The following is a 21,667-nucleotide window of genomic DNA, read 5'->3' as shown; positions in this document are numbered from 1 at the left end:
TTGTCATTAGTTTGGCAGTAGAAGGCTATGTCTTTTCTCAGGGTTTCCTTAAATGCAGCATCCTGTAAGATGTCATGCGGGAGGCGCCATGAAGGCTTAACATTATGTCGTTCCGCTGAGCGGAGGGTTACTGTGACTAGGTCGTGATCAGACCATGGGCATAGGGAGATGGTAGAGTGTTTGACTTGGTCAAGGGTTTCTGCTGAGCAAAAAACATAGTCGAGTCTGGAGTATGTTTTATGAGTAAATGAGAAGTGAGTGTAGTCTCTATCCCTAGTGTGAAGTGAACGCCATACATCGAAGTAGCCGAAGTGAGTAATGATTTGTCTGAACTTTTGGGAGAGTTGAGCAGGAGGGGTAGTGTATTTTGTCCAGGAAGTTCTTTTTCTGTCTAGTATTGGGTCTCAAGTCATATTGAAGTCCCCAGCTAGTAAGACTCTGCCTATTTTTATCCGGTCGACTGTGTGTAGGATACGCTTGAGGTATCTAGGCTGATGTGAGTTAGGTAGATAAATAGAGACTAAGGTATGATCAGTGTGGTCTAGCTTACATGTTAGAATGAGAAATCTAGATTGGGGATCTTTTAGGACTTGGATTGGTTCATAGGCTATTCTTTTATGGATTAAAAATTGCCGTACCTCTGGCTTTTTTTGAAAAGAGGTGTGTTCGAGGACAGTGTAATCTTTAGATATTGTGTAGGGAGGGTTGTCTGATGACCAATGTGTCTCCTGAAGGAATGCTACGTCAGGGTTATGGAACTTGAGTGATCTAGCTAAAAGGCTGCGCTTATGTGGGGAATTTAGGCCTCTTACATTATGGGTTAGTATTTTGAGGGGTGGCATAGGGAGGTGTGGGGAGCAGGTCAAGTCTTTTAATAATAAGAGTCAGTGTAGGTGGGGAGGATAAGGGGAGGGGAATAGGCAACAGATAAAGTGAGGGAGAGTTAGCGAAAATAGTTCGCTATGGTGGAGCCCTAGTGTGGGCTGCCTGTGGGGGGGCGAGAAGCGAACAGAAGCAGGGGTCTTTGAGGTGGACCCTGCTCTGCAGTAAACATTGTAAATTAACTTGCTATTACATATGAGCAATACTTAGATTAAGACAACAACCTTAAAATAACAATCAAACACATAACTTAATTGTACTATCTAATAGTAAACTTTTTAAACTTTAACTCAATCTCAGTTATGATCTGTTGAAGACAGGTCAAACTTCCGGATTAAATGAAGTCTAGATAAGTTCCATGAAAGGTTACCAGACGTGTGTTTACGGTGGGTTAGTTTTAGGTTTCTTAGCTCTTTGCTCTTTGATAGTCCATTCGGGAGCCGAAGCTCTCAGCTTTGGGTAGGTCGGCTGTATCGGTGGAGGTTGCTCCTGGTGTAAGCCCCATGTGGCCAGGAGAGCCATACCTTGAGGTATGGAGTTGATTGTGTGGCTCTGGTTATTTCTGGTGACTATTAGATTTGTAGGATGGCCCCACCTGTACTTAATATTAGCCTTCCTGAGTGTCAGAGTGATTTGTTGAAAGGTTTTACGGTACTGTAGTGTATGAGTTGAGAGGTCAGGCAGGAGTTGAACATCCTTGAATTTTTCAGGCATAGGCGGCTTTTTGAAGGCTGCTTGTATAAGTTTATCTTTATATATGTAGCTGTGAAAGCAGACAATTACATCCCTTGGTTTGTCGGCGGGAGTAAGTCGTGATCTTAAGGCTCTATGGGCTCTTTCCATTGTATCAGTGTGTCCATCTGAGGTGCCCACGAGTTCTGTAAATAGCTCCTTTAGGTAGGGTTGGAGTTGGGCATTCTCTATAGTTTCTGGGATGCCCCTAAACCGGATGTTGTTTCTGCGAGATCTGTCTTCAATGTCTGCCATTTTAAACTCAAGTTGAGTCATCTGATCTGCTAGGGTTTCAGAGTAATTGAGCAGGTTTGATTGGTCTACTGCTAGGTCATCCTGTTTCCGCTCTAGCGCTTCGACCCTTTCTCCAATCTCTGAAATCTCCTTTTTCAGTTCCGCAGAGGACCGTTGAATTTCCTGGGTAATAGAGCGTGTTTGACTGGCCAACATATGTTGTAGGGTGGCTTTAGTAATGTAGTGATGTGATGGCGCTTCTGAGCGCACACTAGATTGAGATTCAGCATCTATCGATTCAGGGTCGCTCATCTCCTCATTGGTGATAGGGTTAGATTCCTTTCCTGATTGAGTAAAATGATCATAAACAGTCTTCTGAGTGTTAGTGGAGGGTTTCCCCTGTCGTCTGGACCCATGGGGCATTTTGTTAAGACTGTTAGGTATGCCTGTAAGTTAAAAATTAACACCAACCTTCTATTATAAAGCACTCTGAAAACAATCTAAAAAGCATAAAGCACCGTATAGTAAAGTTTACTAATTCTGACCTGTATTGCTAGACTGCGGAGCAGGGGTCAATAACACCTTCTATATTTATGACATTTTGTTACAGCATCACATAATGAGTGGAAATTGAACCTTTCGGTCCCAACATACAAATGTAAATAGATGTGTCACTGGCACCCCAGGGAGTGATGGGATACGACTGTGTAGAAGGGAAAAAGGAAAAGGGAAGTGACCAACCCAGACTGGCTGGGCCGGAAAGGGAGAGGTGCCAGAGAGGATTAACAGACAGTGCGACTCAGCAGAATACTGAGTAGGGGTGTTTAAGATACCCTGCTATTAAGACCTTAAGTTGTTGGGTCAGGAGTGCAGGTATAGATGATGTTCTTCAAGATATAGGGTTTCAAAAGGTGTGTTTCAGTAGGGGTGGTACTATGTGGGAAGATCAGGCTATGTGTAGTGAGTGTGGGTGCAGCAACGTGTCAGTGTGTGTGTGGCTAGGGGGACGTGTCTGTATGTATGTCTATGTGTATGCGCCCCAGGAAGTAAGTGTTGGTGAAACTACTTGGTGGGTTTAGGTAAATATATATGTCAGGTTAGGTCACGAGAGCCTTTTGTGAGAGACCAGTATTTCTTAGCCTCACTGTTAGCACCTCGTGCAAGAGAAAATTTACACTAGTATTTATCGTGAAACACCCAAAAACCTGTGGGAGAAAGATGTATGATTAAGGCAGCAATATAAAATCACACTCCACCTCAGGCTATGAACCTGACAATGAAGCTGTCGCAGCAGCTGGCATAGATAAGAAAAAGATTAATATGAAAATGTCTCAGTAGTATGGGGTGTGTAAAGTCTCACTCCTCAAAAAGAAAATAAGGTTGCGTTAAGTAACAAAGGATACGGTGTGCACACTTCGCTGCAAAATGTGATTGTAGTGCCCAGTTCTCAGGGTCTAGGGTATGAGTATGTTTCAATCACTTGGGCCCCAGTTAGGGAGGTAAAGCAAGTTAAGTAGACTCCACTGGTGCTGAAGACACCTAGTTTTACTGTGTATAGTCACTGCAAGATTTGTTGAGAGTTCCAGGTAGGATGGGGTCAGTGATCAGCCTCAGTAAGTTGGGGCTACTACTCCGGTTGGTGTATATCCTGTATGTGTGGCCCAGATATTTTAAGTGATTCTGAAATGTTGGTCTCCTATTGTGGCTTAATCCTACAAACTGTGCTGCAGAGGAATTGTTAAGTTCTCCTCTTAATTTCCAGTTAGGTAAGGGAGTGAGGAGGTTATGTCTATAAGGGTCTAAGTGTCAGTTTATGCAGGGCTCAAAAGTGAACAATGTACTGTTCAGTATCCTGGGACTGAAGGGGTTGAATAAAAAGTTAGTTAAACTGACAGGATCTTACCCGGTTCTGGGAGTTGTAGATCTAGATGAGTTGTACTTCAGCCAAGGCAGGGTTGCTGCAGATGTATCTTGTTACTCAGACATAGGGTGTGCAGCGATCTCTATTACACTGTGATCTCTGTGGGGTGTAGCAACCAGGTGGGCCTATAAGCAAGCCGTGTTATATGTTGCTGGAATCAACTTTTCTGTTGTTCACTGTGCCAGGGGATAGCCCCTAGTCCTCCTTTAAGGTCGTCCGGGGAGCAAATGTGACCAGTGGAAAAGGCTAGTATAGCGCTAAAGCGAGCTTACCCACTCATCAGATACCTCTGGTGCAAGCTGTCCGGCTGCCTTGTCTGTCTAGATGGGCCTGCTAAAGATGGCGGCTGTTCGCGCCACAACCATGTTTGCGCAGTTCAGGGACCGATGTCGACCAGGAGAGTACCGGCGGGTACTCAGAGCCACCACCGTCTTTCAAAGCAGCCTCTGTGTCTCCTATGCGGCGAACCAGCCAGTAATATGTATGGGTTGTCTGGACACCGTTATTTACAGAGGCCGGGTACTTCCGCTCCGGAACAATCCCAAGGAGGCCCGTCTGTCGTACGTAGAGCAGCGTTTTGTCTTTGGCCGTGTAGACAACCCCGGAGCGGATCGCCGCTCCTCCGGTATGCGGTTAGTACAGTGGGAGGCCAGAGGGCAAACAATTACCAGGTGCTGGATGTCGCGGCCTATTTCTCGCCTCCTCTTCCTTGCTGGCTGCAGGTTTTAGTATAGCGGAAAACTGCACTGTGAGGGAGAAATCTCCAAGTAGAGTGTGTCCACTCCTTAACCCCTTCACGTTAGGTAGTTAGGGATAAGCTGAGTCGCATAAAGTATATAAAAAATAAGTTTAAAGAAGAGTGTAGTGAGGAGCTAATGACTAACACGTCTGCTTAGCTCGACAGTTGGCTCCGCCCCCCCTTTTATCTTTTAATTATTTGGAAGTTGTCCATTTGCTTTCATCATTCCTAGCGGGACATTTAGAAGAGTACCCCCAGCTCTCTTGGGATTGGATCTTGGCTGATATCCATTTACCGAACGACTTGGAGAGCAGTGTACTAGCCACTGTTTAAGTGCTAGCTCGTCTGTTTCTGCTTTTACCTGCCTGAAGAAACGACCAGTTGCGGTCGACAAATGCGTTGTTTGCAAATAAAGCGTTCCTTTTATCTTTTAATTATTTGGAAGTTGTCAGTTTGCTTTCATCATTCCTAGCAGGACTTTTAAAAGGGTACCCCCAGCTCTCTTGGAATTGGATCTTGGCTGATATCCATTTACCGAACGACTTGGGGAGCAGTGTGCTAGCCACTGTTTAAGTGCTAGCTCGTCTGTTAGCACCGGTCATAGTACAGTGCATTGGAATCTGGTAAGCCTTTTTTACCATATATATATATACACACATGGGATACATTACACTATGAGGCACCCTCTTTTTGCTTTATCCTCTTCTAACAGTAACCTACATACAGTCCAATGTTTTATTACCATTTAAAGACGTTGACCCGCCACTGGTGGGTTTTGGAAGAGGTACCAGTCTAAGGGATCAATTTATGTGCCATGACTTATCTATACCTGAGATACAAAGGACATGGTTACCATTACCAAAGTCTGGATGTTGCCATTGTACCAGCTGTACTACGTGTAATAGCATGATACCTGGGAAGACTATTCACCATCCACATACAAATAAAAAGCTCTGGATCAAACATCATGTGACATGTACTACCACACACATTGTGTATATCATTATATTTGTGTGTGGTTTATATTACATGGGCAAGACATGTGATACCTTGAGAATCATAAAGACTAACGATCGTTTAGCAATAAGATCTGCAATAAAGGATGGCACCTCCAATCAACTAGTTGCCAGATATTTTTTGGAAAAAGGACACACTGTTTCCCAGATTAAAACCATAATCATTGTCCATGTGCCACCCCCTAAGAAGGGCGGCGATAGGGACAAAAAACTCTTCAATTAGAATCCCAGTGGATTTACAAATCTCTGTTTCCAAAAGGACTGAATACAATACTTGAATGGCATTATTTTCTTTAGTCCGGCCCAATAAAACTTAAAGGGACACTGAACCCAAATTTATTTTTTCTTTTCTGATTCAGATATAGCATGTAAGTTTAAGCAACTTTCTAATTTACTCCTATTAGCAAATGTTCTTAATTTTCTTGGTATGTTTATTTGAAAAGCAAGAATGTAAGTTTAGATGCAGGCCCATTTTGGTGAACAACCTGGGTTGTTCTTGCTGATTAGTGGATAAATTCATCCACCAATAAACAAGTGCTGTCCAAGGTTCTGGACTTTCTTTTTCAAATAAAGATAGCAAGAGAAAGAAGAAAAATGTATAATAGGAGTAAAGTAGAAAGTTGCTTAAAATTGCATGCTCTATCTGAATCCCCCCTCCTTTTTTTTCCCTCCATCTCACGAGTTGCAAGGAAATCACTTCTTAATTAATACACTGGTTCACTGCACATGGATACATTTCTTAATATTCACGGCAAACACCTTCTCCAAACATGGCAAACAAACAGAGAAACAGAAGAACTAAAAACACAATAAACACGTCTGCAGATATCCACTCATTTCCTATTAATCCCCCGCACCCCGCTGAGTCGTTAGGCACTCAAGCCCTAGTAGTCAGTGTCTCTGAAGCTTTGGCCCCTAAGTTTGACACCCTCAAATTAGAAATCAAGCAAGATATTTTGTCTCTTACTCAAGAATTTAGACAATTCTCAAACAGGTTGCAAGAAGTGGAACAAAGGGTCTCAGACTTAGAAAACCTTGCCACAACACATGGTTCAAAATTTAAAGCCACTAATTTAACATTGGAAAATATCCAGTTTAAATTAGAGGATCTAGAAAACCGTTCCAGAAGCAACAATTTTAGAATTATAGGGGTGCCAGAAGATAAGCAATATGGAGATCTGAATACATTTATTTCCGAAACATTAGTCCAGCTCCTTAAAATTCCACAAACATATCCTAAAATTATTATTGAAAAAGCACACAGATTAGGTAGATCCTTTACGGATAACAGAGGGAACATCAGGCCTAGACCAATTATAGCCAAGGTGCTGAACTTCCATGATAGAATTACTATTTTTCAATATTATCGTAAGAGTCAATCTGTTACCCTAGGAGATTCCAATATTCTTCTGTTGAAGGACTTCTCTGCGGAAACAGCAACAAAGAGAAGGGAGCTCTCACCAATATGTACTAAACTCATTAACCTTGGCATACGGGCCACTATAATCTATCCTGCCAGACTTAAAGTCTAGGCTAAGGACGAAATCCATCTTCTTGACTCTGCTAAAGATGCAGGATAAATTTTAGTCAAATTAAACCTCCCTGATGAATAGTTGACTTATTTTTCTTTTTGTTACTAAGAATACAGTCCCTCGTTTAAGTTCTTTTTTTTTTATTGAAACATAGTCTCTGGGTTGTCTGGGATAAGGCAGACCATGGGTGCAACTTTCCCCTTCTCTTCCCCCCCTTTTTTTACTTCCACCTTTTATTATTATTAAATGATGGGCAGGGTAGATAGTTTTAAATTAGTTTCCTGGAACATTGGAGGCCTCACATCCCCTATTAAAAAAAAAACAATTTTAAATCAACTAAGGAAGGAAAACAAGGATATAGCATTCCTCCAGGAAACACATTTAAAACATGAAGAGGTTTTGAAATTAAAAACACTATGGGTAAGGGATGTTTACGCCTCCCCAAATTTAGGAAGGAAAAGAGGTGTCGCTATACTACTAGGAAAAAAGATTATGGCCAGCGGCCTGGAGATTTTAAATACCAGTGTGGATCCAGAGGGAAGGTATATTATGTTGAAAATTAAGGTGGCAAAAACCATGTATACACTCTTTAAACGTTTATGCACCCAATGTCCTTGATCAGTTGTTTTGGGATTCCTTACAATCTAAAATTATGCTTTTTCAGGAAGGATATTTAATCCTTGGATGAGATTTTAATATGGCTCCAAAATATCCACTAGATAGGCTAAGACCAGCTTTGAACCATTCGAAAAGGAAAAGAGATAAACTTGAAGCTAAGATCATTTAAAAAATTACTCAGAATCTGGGCGTAGGAGACATCTGGAGAATGCAAAACCCAGATGTAAGAGACCTCACATGTCTCTCCAAGGCTCATAAAACACTCTCCAGAATTGATATATTCCTCATGGATGATAGGCTTCTTAATACAAGAGCAAAGGCAGACATTTTACCCAGCTCCCTCTCTGATCACGGTCCTATTGTTCTCCAAATACAGGAAATTGATATGAAATTCAAATCAGACCATTTTTTCCCCCCACTTTTCTTTCAAAAGATTTAAAGTTTAAAAATGTATTTATTTATTTATAAAATATTTTTACAAGGAAGGATACATTGAGATTTATCTCATTTTCAAGTATGTCCTTGGCTCAAATCTAAATTTGAAGAATATGCGGAACACAATCGCGATTATTTTAATCGCCCCATTGTATTCTGGGAGGCTGCAAAAGCAGTGCTAAGAGGAGAAACAAAATTTAGCTCCAATATATTAAAAAAAAATTAAAGCAAGAGAGAAGGAAGTGCTTATATCACTGACCAACTCCTATAATCTTTACATCTTAGAAAAAACACCAGCAAATTGGTCAAGATATACTAGATCTAAAAACAAAAGAGATACATATCTAATTCATCAAGCAACACAAAAAGATTTAAAATTCCAAGCCAAATTCTATAGATATGGAAATAAATCAGGAAAGCTTCTGGCAAAATTGGTAAGGGGAGTAAGATGGTCGACGGTGATTGAAGCACTTCAGCATGAGGGAAAAGCATTAGTTAAGACAGAGGAGATTTCGGAGCTTCTTACAAAATATTATCAAGAATTGTATTCTTTAAAAAAATTGGATAAGTTTTAGTCTGATCAATTTTGGAGCAAAATAACATTTTCAACACTCACGTCAGAAGCTATGGAAATCTTAAATGCTCCTATTTTCGAGTCTGAAATATTAGCACTGCGGAATCTGTTGGCGCTCTACAAATAACCAATAATAATAATAATAATAATAAGAGAGAGCTATAGCTAATCTTGCATTGAACAAAGCACCAGGCCCATATGCATTACCTAATGAATTTTATAAAATTCTCTCTCCTCTGATAGTCCGGAATCTATGTAAATTATACAATGCTATGTATATTGACGGTCTCCCGGTCCCCCCTTCTTTTTCTGCATCTTATACGACTTTAATACCCAAGCAGGGGAAAGATCTTAGTCTGAAAGAATCTTACAGACCTATAGCTCTCTTGAATACAGACTATAAGATTGTAACTTCTGTCTTAGCACCCTAACTACTATCATACGCACAGATCAAGCTGGGCTCCTCCTTAAACGAAATTTGTCAGCAAAGATAAGAGAGATCCTATTGGTTGTTGATTATTTCAAGACACTGGAGAAAAGGATTCAGGGGGAGAAAGAGGACACCCTTGACCTAGCAGTTATCTCAATAGATGCTGGAAAAGCATTTGATTCTGTACATTATGATCATTTACTTTGTTCCCTATCTAAATTTGGTTTTGAAGGCAAATTTCTTCAATTTATGGGGAACTTATATAATAAACCCTATACGAGATTGTTAGTTAATAGTATACTCTCACCAGAGATTACGTTAGAGAGGGGAACACAGCAGGGATGTCCTCTCTCTCTCCCCTTCTCTTTGATATTTCAATAGAACCTTTAGCAATCATGGTTAGACACCAATGAGAGGGTATAAAAATTGGAAGGAAGGAGCTCAAAATCACTCTATATGCAGACGATATTCTTCTCTATATATCAAATACCAGAAATAATTTGCCGAAATTATTATCAATTATCAATCAATTTGGATCTTTTTCAGGCTATAAGGTAAACACTTCAAAATCTGAATTTCTTTGGTTAAGGAGGAAAAAAGATTCACCATCAAATATACCTTTCAAGATTGTCTCAGACTCATTTAAATATCTGGGTGTTTTAGTATCCTCTAACCCGGATAATTCATATGCTCTTAATATTCTTCCAATACTATCAGATATTAAAGAGAGACTGAAAAATTGGCAAAATTTCCCATTATCCATCTCAGGCCGGATAGCCCTGTTCAAAATGGTTTTACTCCCAAAACTGTTATATATTTTGCATAATGTTGCAATAATACTTAAAGGGACAATCTAGTATAAATTAAACTTTCATTATTCAGATAGGACTTTTAATTTTAATCAACTTTCTAATTTACTTTTATCATCAAATTAGATTTTTTCTCTTGGTATTCTTAGTTTAAACTAAACATAGGTAGGTTCATATGCTAATTTCTAAGCCTTTGAGGGCTGCTTTTTAAATCTTTTTTCAACACAAAGAGACAGAAAGTATGCGTGGGCCATATAGATAACACTGTGTTCAGGCACAGGGGGTTATTTGAGATTTAGCACAATAGATAATAAACAGTCACAGTCATGTGATCAGGGGACTGGAAGAAGGTTCCTAGATACAAGGTAATCACAGAGGTAAAAAGTATATTAATATAACTGTATTGGTTATGCAAAACTGGGGAATGGGTCATAAAGGGATTGTCTATCTTTTAAAACAATAACAATTCTATGGTAGACTGTCCCTTTAAAGGGAAATATATTAGGATGCTTAATACGGCTCTAAGAAGCTTCATATGGCAAAACAAATCCCCAAGAATTGCTCTATCTAAAATACAACTACCCCAAAATTTTGGGAGTTTCGCATTAACAGATCTGCACTTTTACAATTATGCTTTCTTAGCACGTATAGTGGCAGACTGGATCTCTTCCAATGACTATGTCACAAATAATGAACTAGAAAATAATATATGTTATCCGTTTCTCCCTGTTGTTCTAATACACTGTAAGCTTAAACTAATACCCCAATAAATAAAAACACTTAAAACTATATTCAATCCTATCCAGAGTTGGTGGACAATAGGTAAGCTTCTGGCTTTGAATTGCAATGTGTCAAAATTTGTTCCATTCCTGGGCAACCCCAAATTCTTAGCAGGTATTCACTCAGCACCGTTCCAAAGATGGCATAGCATAGGCTTAGACAGGGCTATCCACTTTATTGATAACGAGAATCAGTTTGTCAAAACCTTTGAATCACTCAAGCAAGAATTTAATCTTTCAAATAAGGAATTCTTTGCATATCTGCACGCTAGACACTTTGTAGTAGAATTAATGAATGAGTCAAATAGGTGTTGGTCCTGGGGGATTCTGGAGGGCTGGTTAACTATGGTGAAAAACGGATATATGTCTATTTCTCCATGTAACCATCTTCTCATAAGGGTAGATCGAATCTTGAAAAACTTTGCAGAGTGGAACATCTTGATACCTGACAATAATATTGATGTATGGTTTGTTCAGGGTTCTATTGCAAAAATAACACAGGTCACACTATCATCTACCTGGAGGGAATCACACATTAAACTCCTCTACAAGTCATTGTTTACTCCAGAAACAGGTTCTAGATGTGGAAATAATCACCTAGATTACAAGTTGGCTGATAGAATTATATCAGCCAATCGGCATTGAAGGGACGCCATCTTGGATGACGTCATTTAAAGGAACCTTCATTCAATGTTAGCCATCGATTGAAGAGGATGCTCTGTGTTGTATGTCTTGAAGATGGTCCTGCTCCGCACCGAATGGATGAAGATAGAAGATGCCGTCTGGATGAAGACTTCTGCCCGTCTGGAGGACCACTTTGCCTGGCTTGGGTGAAGACTTCTCCCGGCTTTGTTGAGGACTTCAGCCCAGTTGGATGAAGACTTCTCCCGGTAAGGTGATTTTCAAGGGGTTAGTGTTAGGTTTTTTTAAGGGGGTATTGGGTGGGTTTTAGAGTAGGGTTGGTTGTGTGGGTGGTGGGTTTTAATGTTGGGGGGGATTGTAATTTTTTTACAGGTAAAAGAGCTGATTACTTTGGGGCAATGCCCCGCAAAAGGCCCTTTTAAGGGCTATTTGTAATTTAGTGTAGGGTAGGGCTTTTTTATTTTGGGGGTGCTTTTTTATTTTGTTAGGGGGTCTAGATTAGGTTTAATTAGTTTAAAAATCTTTTAATTTGTTTATTATTTTCTGTAATTTAGTGTTTGGGTTTTTTTGTACTTGTAGATAATTTAATTTAATTGTATTTAATTGTATTTAATTTAGGGAATTAATTTAATTATAGTTTAGTGTTAGGTGTAATTGTAACTTAGGTTAGGTTTTATTTTACAGGTAAATTTGTATTTATTTTAACTAGGTAGTTATTAAATAGTTAATAACTATTTAGTAACTATTTTACTTAGTTAAAATAAATACAAACTTGCCTGTAAAATAAAAATAAACCCTAAGATAGCTACAATGTAACTATTAGTTATATTGTAGCTAGCTTAGGGTTTATTTTAAAGGTAAGTATTTAGTTTTAAATAGGAATAATTTAGTTAATGATAAGATTTTTTATTTAGATTTCTCTTAATTATATTTAAGTTAGGGGGTGTTAGGGTTAGGGTTAGACTTAGATTTAGGGGTTAATAACTTTAGTATAGTGGTGGCGACATTGGGGGCGGCAGATTAGGGGTTAATAAATGTAGTTAGGTGTTGGCGATGTTAGGGACGGCAGATTAGGGGTTAATAATATTTAACTAATGTTTGCAAGGCGGGAGTGTGGCGGTTTAGGGGTTAATATATTTATTATAGTGGCGGCGATGTCCATTTCGGCAGATTAGGGGTTAAACTTTTTATTTTAGTGTTTGCGATGCGGGAGGGCCTCGGTTTAGGGCTTAATAGGTAGTTTATGGGTGTTAGTGTACTTTTTATCACTTTAGTTAAGAGTTTTATGCTACGGCATTGTAGTGTAAAACTCTTAACTACTGACTTTAATATGCGGTACCAGTGTTAACAGGAGAGGGTCTACCGCTCACATTTTGGCAAACACGTAATACCGGCGCTATACAAGTCCCATTGAATAAAGAGGATACGCAATTTACAGAAGTGGATTTGCGGTATTTCCAAGTCTGGCCAAAAAAGTGAGCGGTACACCTGTACCTGCAAGACTCGTAATACCAGTGGGCGTTAAAAAGCAGCATTAGGAACTCTTAACGCTGCTTTTTAAACCTAACGCACAACTTGTAATCTAGCAGATAGAATTTAATAAGTGCCCAATGTGCTCAAAACCTGCAGCTGACCTTGTCCATATGATATGGAGCCGTCCCAGAATTAGACAATTCTGGAGGAAAGTAGAATATTGGCTAAAAAATTCTCTTAAGGTCTCCCCTCTGGAACTGTCACTAATCTATAGTGTGTTTTTAGGGAAGGATTTGGAAAAACCACACTCACAACATAAATTAATTAACATGACTGTTCTTGCAGCCAGATATTTAATTTTCAAGAAATGGAAAATGAATGTAATTCCAACTTTTACGGAAGTCAAAAACTGTCTGAAAAAGCAATGTATATTAGAGCAGATAGATACCAATATGAACGACAAAGCGGATATTAGAAAGTTTTTTACAAAGTGGTCAGTATTCATTAAAACATTTTCTCCAGTTGAAATAGACTATATGATTTTCCCGTTTAGGAATTCAGAACTAGTATTGTTGGGAGTATGGTAAAATCCTATACTATGTTACCCTGCCCATCATCTTCCTTTTATATACATAGATTATTACTATTGTTAGTGGATTAGAAAAAATTATCTTGTTTTTTCAATAATTAAAATAGGGAAGAGGGTGGTTGAAGGGTGGTGGAGTGAGCGGAAGGGGGGGAGTTCGGAAAAACAGAAAATGGAAACGTTGGTACCCATCCAGGGGTAATATGAAGTCTTGCGACTCATTAGTATAAAGTTTTAAGATCTTGGTTGTGTTATTTCACAAGGTAAACTTTTATGTTTTTTGACTGTAGTGTATACCCTTCAATTATTATGCAGATTATAATGTAAAGACCAGATTGTGGTATAATTATGGATATATAATATAGGTTGAATACTGATCTGTATGACCTGTATTTATTTCTTTTTCTTCTGTAAACACTGTGTTATACCATGGTTCCCACCCTCTTTTTTTTTCTGTACCCTGAAATGGATTACCAACTCAAAATAAAAATATAAAAAAAAATAAAAAAATTGCATGCTCTATCTGAATCACAAAAGAACAAATTTGGGTTCAGTGTCCCTTAAAGTGAAATACAAGTGAATAAACAGATTTTATCACACTGATGCACTGCCTAATTTACTGATTGTAAGTTAGATATTCGGTAATGCATCTTCCCTAGTGTTTGACTTTGATTTTATTTCTCTTATATTATAAGAAGAAGAATTAGGGGGCGCCCTTGGTAGAGTATGTAAATAATGCTAAACAACACAATAAGTGTGTTTACAATTAAAGTAAACAGATGTGGTCAATATAAAACAAAAATTCTGAATTGTTTACAAAAATTGTAATATTAAGATATTACTTTGATAGAAAGTCCCAAATGACCAAATACGGTGGTATCACAAGAAAACAGAGGATGATTCGGGTCAAGGTAGCTGTCTGTGTGAGGATCAAGGCCCAGATCCTGGATCAAATATCTGTAAACAACATAAGAAGACAGAAGTGCCACATGGCCCAATATTGTTTGGTAGGATATATAACCAAAGATCAGTGTAATGACACACTCACATTTGGTGAGACACCACTAGTGGTGTAGTAGAAGCGGCCTGGGATCATATACAGTCACCCAGCAGACTGACCTCCAATGGCTGATCGGCAATCTGTAGATAGTAAACAGATACAGTGCCTATATGGCCTAGTATTGTAGGAACAAATGATACAGTATGGGTATTAAATGTACTCACGTTTGGTGAAGTGCCTCCCTTGGTGCACTAGAAGCAAACTGGGATCAAACAGTTACCCAGTAGACTGATAACCAGTGGAACAGGTACAGGATGGATAGTAAAAACTTACTTTATTAAAATATAATAAAATAATAAGATTAAGCCTGATGAAACAGCCACTGGTTATTTTTTATTATATTTTAATAAAGTACGTTTTTACTAAATTTACCACTTGCTGCCAGACCCTTTTTTTATTATCCTTTGGTCCATCCTGGATTGCGGGGAGTTCCCTTGGTCGCTTTTGTCCTCTGCCTCAGAGCAGGCAGACAGGCTATGGAGCAGCGGTCTTTAGAGGTTCATAACTTCTTCAAAACTTCTATTATGGAGCTTGATAAATATGCCCCTTTGACTTTTGAATATGATCCTGCCCTCAAGGGACATTAACCAATTTCAGATCTTAATATAAAATGGTTAATTATGCATAGTAAAACAAATTTGCAGTATACTTTCATTATTTATCCCCTTTTCGTGTAATTTAGCTCTGAAAATTGTGTGTTTTCTGATTATCAAGGGTAACCCTGCTACATATATTTCTCTAATTGGCTTTAATTGATAACAAATGCAAAACAATGTACTTTATATTAACATAATGACCATGGCTAGTCTTGTTGTCTGCAAACTCAAGCCCTGATTGGTGGATAGCGTTTAGCTGTTGAAAAACAACTGCAACAAATAAGATGATTATTTGTTTTAAACTTTGTTTTAGACTTGGTTGATATGCTATTCAATAGCAATACAACATAAATGTATTTTAATTACAAGGTTTTTATTATCCTTTTAACAACTAAGCCCCTGTGTAGCCTAAGGCTTCATGAATATAGTCGATTGTCCTGGATTCAAAAAAGTATCCAGTTAATAGAAAAAAAAGAAACAATTAAAATTTATGTTATCTTGTATATTTATTTATTTAATTTTTTTGATTATTTTTTTATTTTGGAGAGCAACTTTATACTTTAAACCTTCAGATTTAAAGGATTTGATGGGAATTAGAGAGTTTGCTGAATTTATAGTGATTCTGGCCATTTTTTCACAATTCTCAGTGTAATTTTAAACTAAGTTCTTTTATAGAAAGCTCAGAGATTGTATCCACTCCTTGTAATTAAATACTGATAATTAAATAGTTGCCGTCAAATATAAGGAATTTTATAAAACATTGTTTTTTTTATGTGAATCCCTGTAATTTTCAGGTGATTGATAGTCTTCATCCAAAATGTCTAAAACAGGAAATGAGTGTTTGAAAGAGAAATCAGGAGGATTTCCTTGCTTTGACTATACCTGTCACCCAAATGACTGAACGAGAATGCAATTTATTTTATTTCTTCTAATATCCTATTTTACTTTAATAAAGAAGACTCCTGGGGAAAAATCAGTGTCCAATCTGTTATTTTCATCACATTTTCTATTCCTAAAAGCTGCTTATTTCAGGTTTACACACACTGAGGCCTACAAGCTAGGTTGCAGTTCTTGTGGAAACAAACAGCAGACATTTATTATTATTTAATTATGATATATGTGCAGCTGCCATCCAATTCTTCATACTTATTGCCCTTATTTATGTTTTATATGTTTATGTCATTATTTGTTGCTGTTGACACATGGCGGTCAATTTATCATTTGCCGGGCGGACATAATTCGCTGTAGTGAATCATGTCCACCCGGTATCGCTAAATACCACCAGCATACTATGTTGGCATTTAACATTGCACAAGCATTTCTAGCACAATGCTTGTGCAATGCCGCCCCTTGCACATTTGTGGCCAATTGGTCTCTAGCAGGGGGTGTCAATCATCCCGATCCGATCGACATGATTGCAGTAGGTGGCGGACAAGTTAGGGAACAGATGTTTTATGACCGCTGCTTCTTAATTTAAGTTTCCAGCGAGCCAAAAACTTTGGGCGGGAGAAAGAAGCTAGTCCGCTGCTTATTAAATCTCCCCCTTTGCCTCAGAAAATGGCTGCTCTTTTGTAGCTTAGGGAATTACAACATTAAAGGGATAGAAAAGTAAAAAATATAACTTGCAGTGATTCAGATAGAGGGGTAGATTTATCATACAGCTAAGATAAGAGAGCAGAGATGCGGGGGATGATTGACACCCCCTGCTAGAGGCTGATTGTCCGCGAATGTTCATGGAGCGGCATTGCACAAGCATTCACGAGAAATGCTTGTGCAATTTTAAATGCTGACAGCTTATGCAGACGGCATTTAGCGATGTCAGGGCGGAGCATGATCCGATACAGCGGATCATTTCTGTCTGACATATGATAAAGTCTACCCCATAGCATGGTAATACTTTTAAATTCTCTTCTATTTTCAAATGTGCATTTTTCTCTTGGTATCCTTTTCCTTGGTATGCAGATGGGGTGCCTGCACACATTTGTCTCTTGTGATTGGATAACTAGATGATGGCATATAGCTGCCAGTAGTGTAATGCTCTGGTTAATTTTATTAAATGTCCACTAAATGCCCCCAAAAATACAGTGTATATGACTAGTAGCATCTTTATAGATTTAATAAAATAACGGCAAAAAGTAGCTCTGAGGGTTAAAGTCGGCAGTGGTGGGGTGTTAGAAAAAATTTACATTACGTCTATGGGTACTGTGTGTTCCAAGTAAATATATATTTTATGCTTATATACATATATATTTAAAGGGCTTTAAACATAAACATACATACATATACATTTCTAAAGATGCATATATATTTATGTATATGTCTAGTAGGTGTGGTATATATATATTTAAAAACGCTATAAACAAATAAATATATATATATATATAGATATAGTATATATAAAGAGAGAGAGAGGAGAGAGAGAAGAGAGAGAGAAGACAGAGAGAAGAGAGAGAGAGAGAGAGAGAGAGATAGAGAGAGACATATATATAGTGCATTGGAGCTCTTTGCCTTTAAGTAGATGAAAAACATGTGAATGCATATTTATGCAATATTCATATTTAATAAAGGTTTTAACTATGTATTTACTGTAAATATTTCACATTCCAATGTTCTGCACATAGCAGAATATGTTCTAAGTATTATCTAAATAGATATTCCTATATGAGCTGTTATATCTATACCTATCTATAATCATGTATATCAGATATATGTAAAATATGTAATGTATATTTGAATAAATACAACGATATTTTGCTATGTAAAGATCATTGGGAATATAAAATATTCATATTTTCATGTCGGGTTAGGCGCAAATGAGAATATGCAAATCGCTTTGTGCGAGAGGTTGGTGGTTAGTTTATAATGTATTATATGAATAAAGTACAACATATTTTGCTATGTAAAGATCATTGGAATATAAAATATTCATATTTTCATGTCGGGTTAGCGCAAATGAGAATATGCAATCGCGTTTGTGCGAGAGTGGGGTGTTAGTTTTATTTTCCCCACTTTTATTTCTCCATTGACTTCTATGGGGGAGATACGTGAATGCGCACGCAATATTCTAACGTTAAGTTTTTTGCGCTTGTTAGGTTACCTCTAGAGCGCAAACATTTTAATTCTAGGCGCAATTAACAATTCAAGCAGGAGCGTTAGATTTGGCGCTCCACTCGTAATCTATCCCATAATATATTAAATTATTTCACCCATATATACATAGTTAAAACATAAAATAAAGTTGTTTTTAAATTGAAAAAAAAATAGTTTTATCAGTTATTTATGTTATAATATATTTTTATTAGAATTTTTCAGAATATATAATCAAAAAATAAATAGAATATTACCAGGAATAGAAAGCAAAAGAAATTAGGCAATGGTTCCTCCAAATGGGGATGGTGTTGATATTACAACATCATACAAATACAGCAATTAACACCTGTGGGTGTATAAAATCAAAATGGGAGAAGAAGGTACCTTAATAACCCTACAAAAAAAAAGAACAGAAAGAGAAAAGGAAATAACAACAAGGAAAGTCGAAAGAAAGTGAAAAAAACTAAGAAAAAGAGTCAAAACCCATCATCCACTTATTTCAGGGTGCCAGGAATCAGACTGAGGACGAGAAGTGCAAAAATAAGTCACACCCTTATTAATAGCAAAAATTAATAAAAAGTCCACAAGTCAAATAACAAGCCGAGGAGTCAAAACCATAGCTGGTAGTCAGACGAGCCGAGTCAGGAGCCAAAGCGAGTAGTCAGATGAGCCGGAATCAGGAACAAGGAGAACAGCAGATTCAGGAACATGCCAGGATCAGAACCAGGAGGACGTCAGGGCAGCCAGGTAATACACAGGAACTCTCACAAACAGGTCTGAGACAACGGCAAAGGCAAAGCATACTGAACAGAGTGGCCCTTTAAATAATAAATGATGACATCACAATTCTGAGACTGCATCCTGTCTCACATGGATGATGCACAACAGCTGGCATAAAAGGAAGTGCCAGAAGGTGAGGCAGCATCCCCCACAATGCACCAAGTCAGGAATAGAGGTGAGTAAAATGCTGCCAGCAGCACATGGCAAACACAACAGGGAAAAACCCTGACAGCATATATCCTGTATAGAACAGTCACATAGATTACATTTATGAAAAACTCTTAAGAATTGCGTCACATAAGGCCAACTGGGTATTCTCACGACATTCACATTGTAGTTAATATTCATCAGTACTGTGTGTTGGTTCCCAACTCTAAAGACTATGGCCTAGATTTAGAGTTCGGCGGTAGCCGTCAAAACCAGCGTTAGAGGCTCCTAACGCTGGTTTTGGGCGCCCGCTGTTATTAGGGAGTCATTGATTAAAGGGTCTCTAACGCTCACTTTTCAGCCGCGACTTGTTCCATACCGCAGATCCCCCTACGCCATTTGCGTAGGCCTATCTTTTCAATGGATCTTTCTGACACGCTGGTATTTAGAGTCCTTTTCGTGCAGTGAGCGTTAGGAGCTCTAACGACAAGATTCCAGCCTGCCTGAAAATAGCAGGAGTTATAGAGAGCTTTCTGGCTAACGCCGTTTATAAAGCTCTTAACTACTAGGTACCCTAAAGTACACTATACACCCAGAAACGACCTATGTACCCCTAAACCGAGCTCCCCCCACACCGCCCGCCACTCGAATTAAAATTTTTAACCCCTAATCTGCCGACCGCCACCTACGTTATAGCTTATGTACCCCTAAGTCTGCTGCCCCTAACCCCGCCGACCCCTGTATTATATTTATCAGCCCCTAACCTGCCCCCCACAACGTCGCCGGCCAGCTACTTACAATAATTAACCCCTAATCTTCCGACCGCAAAATCGCCGCCACCGTACGTTATCCCTATGTACCCCTAATCTGCTGCCCCTAACTCCGCCGACCCCTATATTATATTTATTAACCCCTAATCTGCCCCCTCAGACGTCGCCGACACCTGCCTAGCACTTATTAACCCCTAATCTCCGAGCGGTACCTGAGCGCTACTATAATAAAGTTAGTAACCCCTAATCCGCCTCACTAACCCTATCATAAATAGTATTAACCCCTAATTCTGCCCTCCCTAACATCGCCGACACCTACCTTCAGATTAATTAACCCCTAAGACTTCCGATCGGAAAGCTCACCGCTATTCTAATAAAATGGATTAACCCCTAAGCTAAGTCTAACCCTAACACTAACACCCCCCTAAGTTAAATATAATTTTTTATCTAACGAAATAAATTAACTCTTATAAAGTAACTTATTCTATTTAGAAGCTAAATACTTACCTGTAAAATAAATCCTAATATAGCTACAATATAAATTAGTAATGTATATTAAAGCTATTTTAGGATTAATATTTATTTTAACAGGCAACTTTGTAATTATTTTAACCAGGTACAATAGCTATTAAATAGTTAAGAACTATTTAATAGTTACTCTAGTTAAAATAATAACAAATTTACCTGGTAAAAGTAAATCCTAACGCTAAGTTATAATTAAACCTAACACTACCCTATCAATAAAATAATTAAATAAACTACCTACAATTACCTACAATTAACCTAACACTACACTATCAATAAATAAATTAAACACAATGGCTACAATAAATACAATTAAAGTAAACTAGCTAAAGTACAAAATATAAAAAAGAACTAAGTTTACAGAAATAAAAAAATATTTACAAACATAAGAAAAATATTACAACAATTATTAAACTAATTACACCTACTCTAAGCCCCCTAATAAAAGATACCAGAAGCCCCCCAAAATAAAAAAGAATCCCTACCCTAGTTCTAAATTAAAAAAGTTACAAGCTCTTTTACCTTACCTACCAAGCCCTGAACAGGGCCCTTTGCGGGGGCATGCCCCAAGAATTTCAGCTCTTTTGCCTGTAAAAGAATAAATACAATACCCCCCCCCCCCCAGGACATATACAACCCACCACCACCTCAATACCCCTAGATCTAACCCAAACCCCCCCTTAAATAAACCTAACACTAAGCCCCTGAAGATCTCCCTACCTTGTCTTCACCATCCAGGTATCACCCGATCCGTCCTGGCTCCAAGATCTTCATCCAACCCAAGCGAGGGGTTGGGCGATCCAGAAGAGGCTCCAAAGTCTTCCTCCTATCCGCGGCAAGAAGAGGACATCCGGACCGGCAAACATGCTTCTCCAAGCGGCATCTTCGATCTGCTTCCATCCGGTGCGGAGCGGGTCCATCTTGAAGCAGGGCGACCGGATCCATCCTCTTCTTCCGATTCTCCCGACTAATGACGGTTCTCTTTAAGGGGACGTCATCCAAGATGGCGTCCCTCGAATTCCGATTGGCTGATAGGATTCGTATCAGCCAATCGGAATTAAGGGTAGGAATTTTCTGATTGGCTGATGAATCAGCAAGTCAGAATCAAGTTCAATCCGATTGGCTGATCCAATCAGCCAATCAGATTGAGCTCGCATTCTATTGGCTGTTCCGATCAGCCAATAGAATGCGAGCTCAATCTGATTGGCTGATGGGATCGGCCAATCGGATTGAACTTGATTCTGATTGGCTGATTCCATCAGCCAATCAGAAAGATTCCTACCTGTAATTCCGATTG

Source organism: Bombina bombina, chromosome 3, assembly GCF_027579735.1.
Source record: "Bombina bombina isolate aBomBom1 chromosome 3, aBomBom1.pri, whole genome shotgun sequence".
Lineage (NCBI taxonomy): Eukaryota > Metazoa > Chordata > Amphibia > Anura > Bombinatoridae > Bombina > Bombina bombina.
This window is presented reverse-complemented; position numbering follows the sequence as displayed.